Source organism: Chiloscyllium plagiosum, unplaced genomic scaffold (assembly GCF_037043375.1).
Source record: "Chiloscyllium plagiosum isolate Xiang-an unplaced genomic scaffold, Cpla_swu_hap1 HiC_scaffold_4, whole genome shotgun sequence".
NCBI classification, from domain to species: Eukaryota; Metazoa; Chordata; class Chondrichthyes; order Orectolobiformes; family Hemiscylliidae; genus Chiloscyllium; species Chiloscyllium plagiosum.
The window spans coordinates 85,750,597-85,765,139 of NW_028270142.1; the positions used below are offsets into that span (position 1 = coordinate 85,750,597).

Sequence of the window (14,543 nt, forward strand, 5' to 3'; positions counted from 1 at the left end):
TAACTTATTGAAAGGGAGAAAACCTACTGTCACTACCTGGTCTAGCCCATTTGTGACTGCAGATCCACAGCAGTGTTTTACTCTTAACTTTCCTCTAAATGTTAACCAGGAAGAATAAACATTGTCTTGTGAAAGTGCAATAATGTTTAAGCAATTTATAGGAATTTGTTGAATAAGTAACACGAGCTGTAAAAGGACAGCCAATAGGTGCACTATACTTAGATTTCTAAAAGGCATTGACAAAGAGCCACATTAAAGGTCGTTCAATAAAGCAGTAGCCTGATATAGGGGATAACACATTAGCATGGATAGAAGGTTAGCAAGATTGTACAAAAACAGACAGAATGGATTAATAGGTCTTATTAATGATTTTCACAATGCGCTCAATGGAGTCCCACAGGAGCCTTTGCTGGGGCCTCAGCTTTTTACAATATATGTCTACGACCTGATGAGAGAAGTAAGGACATAGTAGCTAAATTTAGAGATGACAGAAAGATAAGGGGTAAAATATATTGTGAAGAGGTCATAAGAATGTAGAGATGGATACAGATAGATTGAATGAATAGGCACAAGTCTGGAAGATTGAGCATAATATGAAGTTGTTCACATTGTAAGGATGAATAAACGAAAGATTATTACTGAAGTGGAGAATGACTGCAAAATTTTGAGGTGTAGATGGATTTAGGTGCTCTACTGCATGAGTCACAAAATGTTAACAAATTAAGTAGAGCAAGTAATTAAGAAGGCTAATGGGATGCTATCTTTTATCATGACAGGAATAAAAGATACAAATTAGAATGCCATGCTTTAATCGTATAGGGCATCGGTGAGATCACATCTTTAATATTATGTGCAGTTTTGATCTCCTTATTTAAGGAAGGATATAAATGCTTTGGAGACTGTTCGGAGGAGTTACACTAGATTGACACTTGGAATAGATTATCTTTGAGAAAAGATTGAATAGGCTTGCTTCCAGTAGAATTGAGAATAAGGGATGACTTCAGTGATTCCGACTGATCTCCATAAAGTGGACATGGAGAGCACATTTCTTTTTATGAGTGAGTCCAGAACTAGGAGGCACTGTTTAAAAATTGACTTGCCATTTTATGGCAGAAATGAGAATTTTATTTGTGAGAGTCTTTGGAATGCCCTGTCTTAGGAGGCAGTGTAGGTGGGGGTAAAGAATATTTTTAAGCCAGAAGTAGATAGATTCTCGTTAGAAAAGGGAATTAAAGGTTATTGAGAATTAATGAGAATGTGGAATCCATTAAACAGTTTAGCACATGGTCTTATTAAAGGTGGAGGAGGTTTGAAGGGCCGAATGGTGTGCTTCTATTCCTATTTCATATGTTCTTATTAGTAAGTTATTCTACTACCAACTGCATTTCAGATGACTCCAGTGAACACTTACACCATGTTAGTAGTAGATGGGTACAACTATCTCATAGTATGTTCGCAGTGGCAGACTCCTGAAATCTTCAGCCATACAAAAACCACAGCCAAATGAGGATGGTAGAGCAAGCTCAAGGCCAAATGGCCTACTTTTGCATTTAATTAACATCCAAAACATATCTTTCCTCTTGAAATTCTAAAAATGAAGGTTTTCCCAGCTGCTAATAGGAATGGTTAAGCACGGTGGCTTAGTGCTTAGCACTGCTGCCTCACAGCACCAGAGACCCAGGTTCAATTCCCACCTCAGGCAAGTGGCTGTGTGGAGTTTGCACATTCTCCCCGTGTCTGCGTGGGTTTCCTCTGGGTGCTCCGGTTTTCTCCCACAGTCACAAAGTTGTCCAGGTTAGGTTGCCTGTAGTGTTAGGTGGATTAGTCAGGGGTAAATATCGAGGGGTGGGTTTCTCTTCGGAAGATGGGTGTGGACTTGTTGGGCCGAAGGGCCTGTTTCCACACTGTAGGTAATCTAATCAAAAAAAGCAGTATCACAAATGCAAATGATCATTACGGCCAGAAAAGGTCAATTCACAGCTCAAAAAAGCTGTTGCCTGAAGTGGGGAAAGTCAGATGGTACCAGCAACTTGAAAGTTTGTTCATAATGGCTTAACAAGAAATTCAGTTCAATGGCAGTAAATGTTGGTCTTACCAGTGATGCTCAAACCTTAAGAACATAAATGTCTAGCACCTAGATGAAGCAGTCATACCAAAGAAGTCACTCTGGTAACAGGTTTTTTTTCTTAATTATAAGCACTGTTCTAAAACCACCATAGTTTTCTGTTACAGGTTTCTGCTGCACTTTTGCTGTAATGACAAAGAAGTAGTTCAGGAGAAATTCCAGGCTAAAAATTACGTCTCAATTATTCTTTCCATTCAGAAAAGTAATAGAATGTTATTATATATCACAAAGGGAATTGCATGTGAAAATAATGATGTTATGCTTCAATTATATGGATTTTAGTGAAACTGCATCTGAAGCGTTGTGCATGGTATTGGTCACCTTATTTAAAGATGTAAAGGTGTTGGAGGCACTTTACAGAAGGTTTACTAGCCCAATACCTAGAATGAGCAGGTTATCTTATGAATAAAGGTTGGACAGGCTAGGCTTGTATTTGTGGAGTTTAGAAGAGTAAGAGGTGACTTGGTTGAAACATATAGGATAGATGTGTATAGGAACTTTCCACTTATAGGAGAATGTAGAAGTAACATTCACTGTTTAAATAAATAAGGGTTCATCCATTTCAAACAAATTAGGTGAAGTTTTTTTTCTGAGAAGGTCATGAGTCTTTGCAACTCTCTCCCTGAAAAGGCGGTGAAAGTAGAGTCCTTGAGTATTTTTAAGGCTGAGTAGATAGACTCTTGTTAAGCAAAGGATTGAAAGATTATTGGGATAGGCAGGAACTTGGATTTGTGGTTACAATCAGATCATCCATCACGGAGCAAACTCAAGAGAGTGGATGGGCTATTCCTGCTCTTGATTATGTATGGGTGTCAATTATCTCAGTTGTTTGGACAAATCTTTGCATCTTTCTTGGGTCATCCACCTCGACTCCCAATAGCTCTAGTTCCCTGGAATGACAACCCAAAATTCTGGGGCACTTTCTCACAAGGTTGATTTGTGGAAATAAGAAATGTCTTGAATCTGCTGTCCTGCACCAGAAGTGAGAATTTAAATCTTTGATTCTAGTACACAACCACGGTATCACATCTTGAAAAGCTCATATATCTAATATTCAAACAGCCTCAATGTTATATTAGCAATGCCAATTAACTCATATGTTTGATTCACTAAATCAAAGCATTTTAAAAATGACTAAATGACCTGCTCCTATAATAACCAATTCCATTCATGAGACAGATTTGAAAAAAAGGGCCCACAAGTACAAAACAACCAGACAAACAAATTACTCTTACACTTTCCAGCCTGGCAACCTGGAATCATTGATGATTCAAGATTGAACTAGTTAAATAAATGGCTTCATGGATAACATAAAGAAGGCAAATTAACAATTTCAGTGGAGGTCACTAAAATGACCTATTGTAATGGTTGTTTAATATAGGTCTGTCACCCTCATCCACAACATACACATATGCAATTCTTCCTTAGGCATTGGATACAAGCTAAAAATTTCATTCGACCTTTGGTGATGGGGATTTTCTGATCATGTGGCCAAATTCTATATGTATCTTGGAGTTGTGCTCTTCCCTTGCATAAAGACATTATTTACAGTATACTCTTTCAGGCAGTCTTATATGAGTTGAGTATTTACAACTATCTGCAAAATTGACATAAGATTTAAAAAAAGGCATTATTTTATAAAATGCAAGTTTTTAATTAAAAGTAAAAGTTGTTTGGATATTTTTTCTTGTATGGAGAAGGGGACTGGTGTTTGCAGCAGAGACAGATGCGGATGATTGTATTGTGTTTCGTGCTGACCTTGGATATTGCAGCCAGAATCAGTCAGCCAGACCTTTACACTAATGAATGACCATCTGTTCAAGATGCTGATTATTAGAAACTAGTAGAAAAGTTCCTGGAGCACTACAACACAAATGGTAGTTTCAACAAGAAATACAACTCACAAGAGGAAGGGGAGATACGAGAACATATTTTAAAATCATGTGACAAGTTTAGACGAAGGATGAATTTAGGAAAGGAAGACAAAAGAACAAACAATTATTTGCACCTTAAGAAAATACCATGATTCTATTATGGGAGGTTAAGCAAATAAACTTATTGTATTAACAACTGCAAGTAAAATTTTCCAGAGAAAAAGAATAAAGTATAACAACTGTTATACTATCTCCAAGGCTTTTTTTCAATACCTCTAAAATGTCTACTATTTTACCTTGATTCATTGATATTGCTTTCATAAGCTTGTAATACATAGTTAAGCAGACTGAATATAGTACTTTAAATCACAAATACTTTAAATCACAAACTGCAGATGCAAGAGTTAAAGTTTTCCTAAATTCTTTTGATTTAGGGATTGAGCCATTGGATTTGGGAGTAGCAAATACTAGCCACTCCAATGTTTAAAAATGGAATTTGCAAACATATCAGTTCATCAAAAACAATAAAGATGTGCCTCAAAATGTCATCAGAATCTTTTATACTTCATTCCTTTTTTTCACACACAACATTCTGAAATGTCAATTTAGCACTAAGCTGAAGCAAGAATTAGTGGCAAAAGGATCACAAGAAGCTGGCATCAACTGTATTAAAATAGATGTCACAAATACAAAAAGAAAATATTATGGATACTGGAAGTCATGGAACTTGCACATGATGGTAGCTTAGAGCATAAAAAGAATTGGGGAAGTTGAGTTGCAGCAACCGTGAGCCTACCAGCCTAACAGATGTTCTGAAGAACTCATATTGGACTTGAAATGTTAATTCTGTTACTCTCTCCAAATATGCTGCCAGAGTTGCTGAGTTCTCCAGCACTTTTTGTTTTTATTACATATTCCATAAACCCTAACTCAACATGTGCACTTCTTATTCTCCATTCTTTTGGGGTTATATTCCAAGGAATAACATTTAATGAAATTCCACAGGCAGGAGAAAATGTCAAAAAAAGAGTCACTTTCTTTTAAACTGGTGAAAAAAATTAGGTCATTTGCAACAGCTCTTGTATTCCTGGCAGTAATTCTTCACAGCTGTTACCAAAAAAACTTGTATAGAAGTGATGGTCTTGCCACATCTCTCTCTATTGCAGAGTTTGGGTTTGAGCATAGACTAACCCATCCTTATCAAGGCTATTGGTCTGGATTGTACTAGTTCGCAAGCAGATGGAATATTTAAAGCCCGATTTGTCATCACTAAGTGGATATAGTCTTTCCACAAATGTGAAGTTGCTGATATTGATTCCATCCTTTCCATTCATTTGCCCTAAAATAAAAAAGTTAAAATTACCAAGTTAGTGAATTAAATGTTTATGACAAAAAGAAAATGCTGAAAATACAAAACAAATCATCAAGCATTTGTAAAAAGAAAAGATAGGTTATCATATTGAGTGTGTACCCTTCAGTTCTCATAAAGGGTGTACACCTAAAATGTTATAAACCTGTCTTTTAACTTTATTGTCTTTTTAAATAAAAACTTTACATATGCTGACTGGCTTGCTTTGTATTTCAGATTTTCATCAATTGTAGGTTCATTTTACTAGCTTATAACTAAAGATGGGGCATCATTATCAATGGTGTTATTGCTAACATTCAAACCTAATAAAAAAATTTCAGCCGAAACATGCTTCCCAGAGGAGTTTTTCATAGGAGTTGCAACAAAATAAAATTGTAACTTTTCACCTCCTGTAAGGAGGCAATATTTGTAGTTGAGAACATTGTATGTCACAATGATCAAGTGTATGATAAATGAAGCATTTTAACCAAATTTAGCTTATAATTAAATCAAAATGCAATATGCTGGAACCCAGCAGGTCTGGAAGCATCTGTGGAGACTGAAAACAAAGCTTTACATTTGTATGGTACTTTCCATAACCACTAGATGGTCTCAAAATACCTTACAGCCAATTCAGTACTTTCGTAGTCACTGCTGTAATGTAGGAAACATGCGATTTGAGCACGAATCACAGCAAGTAGTAAAATGGTGATAATAAGAGAAGGGGTCACCCAGTAGAATATTTACCGCTGCTACTATGTGTTAACTCAATGTAGTTATAAGTTCAAATTTTCTGTTGAAACTCTGTAACTATAAAGCTGAGAAAAAAGTCCTTATTAATAGCATCCATTTCATTAAAGAGGTTTCAATCTAATCCATATTCAAGAGTCTGCTCTGAAACCCTTGCTCACATTTTGACTACTTTGAAATTCCACCATAGGTGAGACAATCCAGAGCTTTCTAGGTAAAGCAAACCATAACATTCAAAATAAAAAAAAGTCAATTTGCTTTATCTCCTAATGTTAATGGATCCTTTAAATATTCTAGGATTCAACTCTGTATTTTCACCAAAACTAACCAGTGTTTCCTTGAGCCAAATCTATGTGTACCAACTTTCATTTGGAGTATTTGTAATATATTATTTATGGGTAATCAGAGCAACAGGGCAAAAAATATCCCGGCCTACACCGAGTGGCAGAGATGAGGCCGCTTGGTCCTTTAATCAGCTTTTTTTGTGATATTAATTGAGAGACAAATATACAGGAGATAACTCCCCTGTTTAGCAGCTGAAATCTCTCTCTAACATTCCATCCAAAGGCAGTGTCCAACAGTGCATTGCTACTTTTCAGTACTGAAATATTACTTAAAATGAAACATTAACTACTTTTTGGAGGAGAAAGTGAGGACTGCAGATGCTGGAGATCAGAGCTGAAAATGTGTTGCTGGAAAAGCGCAGCAGGTCAGGCAGCATCCAAGGAGCAGGAGAATCGACATTTTGGGCATGAGCCCTTCTTCAGGGATGAGGAAAATGTGCCAAGCAGGCTAAGATAAAAGGTAGGGAGGAACTTGGGGGAGGGGCGTTGGAAATGCGATAGGTGGAAGGAGGTTAAGGTGAGGGTGATAGGCTGGAGTGGGGGTGGGGGCAGAGAGGTCAGGAAGAAGATTGCAGGTTAGGAAGGTGGTGCTGAGTTCGAGGGTTGGGACTGAGACAAGGTGGGGGGGAGGGGAAATGAGGAAACTGGAGAAATCTGAGTTCATTCCTTGTGGTTGGAGGGTTCCTAGGCGGAAGATGAGGCGCTCTTCCTCCAGCCGTCGTATTGCTATGGTCTGGCGATGGAGGAGTCCAAGGACCTGTATGTCATTGGTGGAGTGGGAGGGGGATTTGAAGTGTTGAGCCACGGGGTGGTTGGGTTGGTTGGTCCGGGTGTCCCAGAGGTATTCTCTGAAATGTTCCGCAAGTAGGTGGCCTGTCTCCCCAATATAGAGGAGGCCACATCGGGTGCAGCGGATGCAGTAAATGATGTGTGTGGAGGTACAGGTGAATTTGTGGCGGATATGGAAGGATCCCTTGGGGCCTTGGAGGGAAGTAAGGGGGAGGTGTGGGCGCAAGTTTTGCATTTCTTGCGGTTGCAGGGGAAGGTGCCGGGAGTGGAGGTTGGGTTGGTGGGGGGTGTGGACCTGACAAGGGAGTCACGGAGGGAGTGGTCTTTTAGGAACGCTGATAGGGGAGGGGAGAGAAATATATCCCTGGTGGTGGGGTCCGTTTGGAAGTGGCGGAAATGACGACGGATGATACAATGTATATGGAGGTTGGTGGGGTGCTAGGTGACGACTAGTGGGGTTCTGTCCTGGTGGTGACTGGAGGGGCGGGGCTCAAGGGCAGAAGAGCGGGAAGTGGAGGAGATGCAGTGGAGAGCATCATCGACCATGTCTGGGGGGAAATTGCGGTCTTTGAAGAAGGAGGCCATCTGGGTTGTTCGGTATCAGAACTTGTCCTCCTTTTTGTCAACTACTGTATGCATACTGTATGGTCTGCTGAGTATTTATAGTACATTACAGTTTTCTTTACAAGGAAAGATATAAAAGAGACCTCACGGGCAACTTTTTCACACAGAGGGTGGTGCGTGGAATGAGTTGCCAGAGGAAATGATGGAGGCTAGTATAATTGCAACATTTAAAAGGCATCTGGATGGGCATAGGAATAGGAAGGGTTTAGAGGGATATGGGCCAGGTGCTGGCAAGTGAGACGAGGGAGTCAGATCCACACCCCCCACCAACCCAACCTCCACTCCCGGCACCTTCCCCTGCAACCGCAGGACGTGCAAGACTTGCGCCCACACCTCCCCCCTCACCTCCCTCCAAGGCCCCAAAGGAAACTTCCATATCCGCCACAGATTCACCTACACCTCCACACACATCATCTATTGCATCCTCTGCACCCGATGTGGCCTCCTCTCTATTGGGGAGACAGGCCACCTACTTACGGAGCGTTTCAGAGACCACCTCTGGGACACCCGGACCAACCAATCCAACCACCCTGTGGCTCAACACTTCAACTCCCCCTCCCACTCCACCAAGGATATGCAGGTCTTTGGACTCCTCCATCGCCAGACCACAACAACACGAGGTTGGAGGAAGAGCGCCTCATCTTCCGCCTAGGAACCCTCCAACCACAAGGGATGAACTCGGATTTCACCAGTTTCCTCATTTCCCCTCCCCCCACCTTGTCTCAGTCAAATCCATCGAACTCAGCACCGCCTTCCTAACCTGCAATCTTCTTCCTGGCCTCTCCGCCCCCACCCCAGTCTGACCTATCACCCTCACCTTGACCTCTTTCCACCTATCGCATTTCCGACGCCCCTCCCCCAAGTCCCTCCTCCCTACCTTTTATCTTAGCCTGCTGGACAAACTTTCCTCATTCCTGAAGAAGGGCTTATGCCCGAAACGTCGATTCTCCTGTTCCCTGGATGCTGCCTGACCTGCTGCGCTTTTCCAGCAACACATTTTCTGCTCTGATCTCCAGCATCTGCAGACCTCACTTTCTCCTCCAGGACAGGTTGTTAGTGATCATCACTCCCAGGAACTTGTTGCTCTCGACCATCTTCACCTCAGCACCATTGATGCAGACAAGGTCATTCCCTCCATTCTGCTTCCTGAAGTCAGTGACCAGCTCCTTCACATCACCAGCTCCAGTGACATCGATGGAGAGATTGTTATCTTTACACCATACCACTATACACTCAATCTCTTTCCTGTACTCTGTCTCGTTATCGTTTGACATCCAACCCAAAACTATGGTGTCGTCAACAAACTTGTAAATGGAGTTGGGGCAGGACTTGGCGACAATATCTGGGGTATATAATGAGTATAGTAAGTGGGCTAAGTATGTAGCCTGTGGAGCACTGGTGTTGAGGATGATGGTGGAGGAAGTGCTGTCATCTATTCTTACTGATTGTGGTCTGAGGTCACTAAGTTGAGAATCCAATTAAAAAGGGGGGAGTTGAGACATAGGTTTTAGAGTTGAGAAGTTTGTTTGAAATTATGGTGTTGCAGGCAGAACTGTAGTCAATAAGTAGGAGCCGAACGTATGTATTCTTGTTATCCAGATGTTCCAAGATGAGTGTAGGGCCACAAAGATGGAATCTGCTGTGGACCTGTTGCACCAGTAGATGAATTGCAAAGGATCAAGCCAGTTTGGTAGGCTGGAATTCATATGAGCCATGATTAACCTCTCGAAGTACTTCATAATTATGGAGGTCAGAGCCACCGGGCAGTAGTCATTGAGGTATGCTGCATGACTTTTCTTTGGCACTGAGATGATGGTATCTTCTTGAAGTGGGGACTTCAGATCATGGCAAGGAGAGGTTAAAGAAGTCTACAAATACTCTCGCGCTGGTCTGCACAGGATTTGAGTGCACGAAGGGGGGCTCCATCGAGGCCAGTTGCTTTCCATGGATTCATTCTTAAGAAGGCCGGTCTAGCATCTACGGCAGTGACCGTGGGTACAGATGCATCAGAGGCTGTTGGTATAGGTGACATTATTTCACTGACTTTTTGTTCAAAGAGAACATAAAATGCATTGAGCTGTTCGGGTAGGGATGTACCGTTGCCTGTGACTCTGTCCAACTTAGCTTTGTGGTCTGTCATGTCATGTAAGCCTTGCCACAAATTACTGGTGTCCTTGTGGTTAGTCTGGGTCTCAAGATTAGTTTGGTGTTGCCTTTTGGTATCTCTGATGGCTTTATGAAGGTCATAGCTGGATTTCCTGTATGTCAGGGTTGCCCGACTTGTACACCTCAGACCTGGACTGGAATAGAAATGGATCTCTTGGTTCATCCATGGTTTCCTGCATGCATGTTTACTAATGAAGTCTGTAATGGTAGTGACATCCTTGTTTAGGTTGCCTGTTGAGTTCTTGAATATGGAGCAGTTCACAGACTCTTAGCAATCAAATAGAAGTTATTCCAATGCCTCAGACCATCTCCATCCTAAATGTTCCATCCTGAATCCTTAGACTGTGACCCTAGCATCGAGGCACTGATCACTCTTGATCGGCTGTGATGGGCTTGGCATGTTGTCCACATGACTGACATGAGACTCCCCAAGCAGTTGCTCTACTCCCAGCTTCAAAACAGCAGGTGAGCACCAGGTGGCTAGAGGAAGTGCTGTGATACCTTCAAGGCCTCACTGGTGAAGTGTGACATTCCCACAGACACCTGGGAATCAATGGCCCAAGTGGAGGAGGAGCATCCAGGAAGATAGCGAGCACCTCGTCAGGAAAGAGCAGAAGCCTGATGAGGCAGCAAAAGGAGTGTGCTGCCTCACCAATCCCTTCCCATGACCACCTTCTGCTCCAGTGTAACAGAGCCTACGGAAACCACATTGGTCTGTACAGCCACCTATGGACGCACCCTGAGAATGGAAGAGAGTCATCCCCATCTGCGAGGGACTGCCAAATGAATGAATGGCTTCTAGACTTGACTACTCTAATGCATTCCTAAACAAACACTCACATTCCATCCTGCATGAAATCATCCCAAGTTCTAGTGCCCATGTCCTAATTTGAATCAAACCCATTTCACTTTTTGTTCCTGTGCTTGCTGACCCACATTGACTCCTGGATCAGCAATACCAATTTAAAAATTTCAATCCTTGTTCAAGGTTTGTGTAAAGATTTGTAGCTCAGTTCAATCCTTGTTTTCAAATCTTTCCATGGTCTGATACCTCCTTATTTCTATAAACTCCACAAAACTCACAACTCAGATATTTGTGTTCTTCTAATTGTAGCCAGTTGAGAATCCCAATTTTAATTGTTCATCCATCGGTGGTCCTGTTTTCAGTTCCCTAGGCTTAAAGGTCCCTACATCCTTCTACTCTCCACCTGGATACTCTTCACCCAAGCTTTAGGTGATCTGACAAAGCATCTTATAGTTTTATAACACTTCTTCAAAGTACCATGGGAGATTTCACTACGTTAAAGGCACTATATGAACATATATTGTTGTAATACACAAACACTGAGAAAGTTAAATTTAAGGAATAATTGGTTATGTATTTCGATCTGGACCATATGCATTTTAGCATTGAGGAAATTCACAAATTCACAGTCAATCTGATGTGCAGCTGTAACCACAAGTTCTAAATATTGTGTCGTTTCTATAAGTGGGACAAAAGATAGAATAGAACAAATAGCTAGCAAAAATTCTTAAATCACCAAAATATATGGTTTAACACATTAGATCTACAATGCTGAATTTAAACAGTGCCCCACCTTATTTTGAACATGGGTTGGAATCTTCATGTTTCCTAATAAATTAAATATATATTATAAATAATACTTTAGTGTGCTGGTTAAATTCCAACAGAACAACTGTTTAGTTCTGCCAAGTTGTAACTTAGTTGAATGGATTTTGGCAAGTGAGTCGAGTCCAAGTAGGGAAGAGTGCATGCACTCTGGATGACATTGACAAAAACCTGACTTGTGTGCCTTACTTAGTAATTTGGTTTGGAGGTTCTTGAACATGGTGATATGCTTCCACATATCATCTCATATATTTTAACTTTTTTTAAAAGATAGTAAAAAAAACCAATGACAATCTGTTAGTTTTTAATTATAATAAAGAATTAATGAAAATTGGCTCTTCATTAAGTTTAAAAGTATCGTTGGTACTTCAAGCAGAGTTTTGCATATATGATTAAATTGGTAGACTTCACATTCTACTTTTCCGAAATACAAACTCACTGGCATCAGCTAGAATCATTCCGAAGCAGATGCTGTAGCAAACTAATAACCATACTCAATGGCATTATTAGAAAACTTGCTAATTTCTCTGTGAACTTATCTACACATTTTACAAAACCTTAAAAAAGATAATTGGATCCAGCCAGTGTTTAAACACAGGGGTAAGTCAGACATAACGTATTGTATTGTATTGTGATCAAAAATGACCACCGTCACATACAATAGAATAAACATGAACAATATACTCCAATAGCTCACATGCTAATTTCTAAACTCTACAAATAGATTTTCCAGCCTCTAAGACTGCAGCATTATTAAGACATCCTCAACTCAAACGTTACAGTGACGTTCAAGTGATACATAAAGTAGTCTGCACTCCAAAACTGTATTGTAACCTTACATCCCACATATGTGGATCTGAAAAAGATGGGTATTTTTTGGTGCATACTTCTTTGGAACATTGAATGCAAGCAAATCCAAACAGGCCCACAGTTGTTTCCCGACTGCAATGCTTTCTCAAATGGGGGAGGGGAAACTCTGGAATGCACAGAAGTCTTTTGACACTGCCGCTATTTCACATCTAAAATAAACATAATTTACACCCCAATGATATGTTAAAGACATTTGAATTTTAAAAAAAACACAAAAGAATGAAAGCCTTGACCTCTTTCTCCCATTGTCCTTTTCCTGAGAAGACACTCCCTTTGTCGTCAACGTAACTCTGGAGCTTGCTCATCTATCACTCACTATGCTCTCACATTCCCATTTGCGCGTCTCAATATTTTTTTGGCAATTTCATGGCATTTTTTATTGACCCTCGACTGAAGAACATCAAGTAAACTTGTACTGAGAAAAGTTTTAGCTTCCAATCTGGCAACTCCTCTGTTACTGTATTTCAATCTGATCTCTTTGCACTTCACTGAGCCTGTTCTTTACATTTTATACAATGTTATCAGGGTTTTATAGTTTTAACTAATTATTCAGTGCACAGCACCAATGACTCTATCTGCTTTCAGAATTACCTTATACATTGTTTTATGAATATATTTACTTTCCACATTTCATGGCAAGATTGTGATAAAATTAAAATTCAAAACTTGACAATTCACTTCTACAGAAGATGAAGTCCAACGTTACTGTTTCTTGTGTTTCCTTCACAAATCCTATATACAATTTTACAAGCTAACATCTGCATGCAACACTAATTGGGAAACATGCAACTAAAATTGAAGATTTTTTTGTCTTAAATGTGTGTTTATAAAGACAAATGATGTGGTGACTGCTGAATAGATAATCAGTTCTGGGTACAAAGTGCTATTGGGTCAGACACAAACAGCCAGATTCAGAGAATAGCTGCCTTTACTTGACCTAATAATCTGCTTCTCTTCCAGATTCTGGACATTGATACTGGACCATTGTTCCATTTTTCCAGTTGAGTTATGTTTCTGTCTTAAGATCGCCACTGTATACTAAATTATGCTAACTCTTTGTACTGGTGGCTACCAGGAATTACAACAAAACAACTCAAATTCATTGCATTAGTTGTTGTACTGAATTCAATAAACTGTTAAAAAATAGCTAAGACATAATCTATCTATTTCTATCTTGAATTGCGTGAGTTGAAAACTTTATTATCGCTGCTGTATTCTTTAGTTTCTGTGATGAAAAGAGAATGATAGTGAAACAGCCTTAAGTGACATGAGAAAATGAGTGTTATTTTGTGTGGCAACATACAAGCAAGATATTCACAGAAATAACCATAGTATTGAAAATTAAACAACTAGCATGTAAGGAAAGATCAGTTCTTACTAGTTAAACTGTTTGCTTTTCAGTCATCAAATCGATATTTTAAAATTGTAATCAAGGGTAAACATTATGGACAAGATTTTGACATCACCAACAATTTATTGTTTGCATTCTTTTACAACAGATGTATAACTAACTGAACATATTATCGGATTAAAGATTAGTGTATTACCTTTAAATTATTCCTATAAAAGTCTTAAGAAATATAGATAATTACAAAACAAAACCCCGTTTTGTTGATGCATCCTCAGTAAACAAAGCCCTAGGCGGACAACAGCAGTTGCTGTATCCGCTTGGCACTGACCTGACCTGGATTTGATTAAAAATAAAAGAAGAAAAAAAAGCATACCAAACGGGCCGCCTCAGCCCAAGTGCGGTCCTTCTTTTTCCTTTTGTCTTTCATTCTTTATTTTTCTTTTTCACTCAGAACATTTTTTTTATTTTTTCAGGCAAGAGGTAAAAAAAGGGACACTCAAGCAGCAAAGGACTAGACTAGAAGACAACAATCCCACTAGCACATATAGTACACAGCTTCCTCCCACCAGCCTCCCCCCCCCCCCCCCCCAGACTGCACCCTCCAGATGACAGATCTCCCCTCCCCCTCTTCCAACTCAAAACAATACAAAACCCAGCGGCCCCAGCGCCGCC

At 40.0% G+C, this 14,543-nt stretch overlaps 1 long non-coding RNA gene across 1 annotated transcript; it reads right to left on the reverse strand.

The window, feature by feature from the left end:
* Positions 1 to 4,542: 4,542 nt before the first annotated feature.
* LOC122549070 (uncharacterized) lies at positions 4,543 to 14,399 on the reverse strand. Its single transcript, XR_015756998.1, has 2 exons — positions 14,245 to 14,399; positions 4,543 to 5,338 (listed from the first exon to the last, which is right to left on the reverse strand). It is a non-coding gene; the product is annotated as an uncharacterized LOC122549070 (long non-coding RNA).
* Between the last annotated feature and the right edge of the window lie 144 nt (positions 14,400 to 14,543).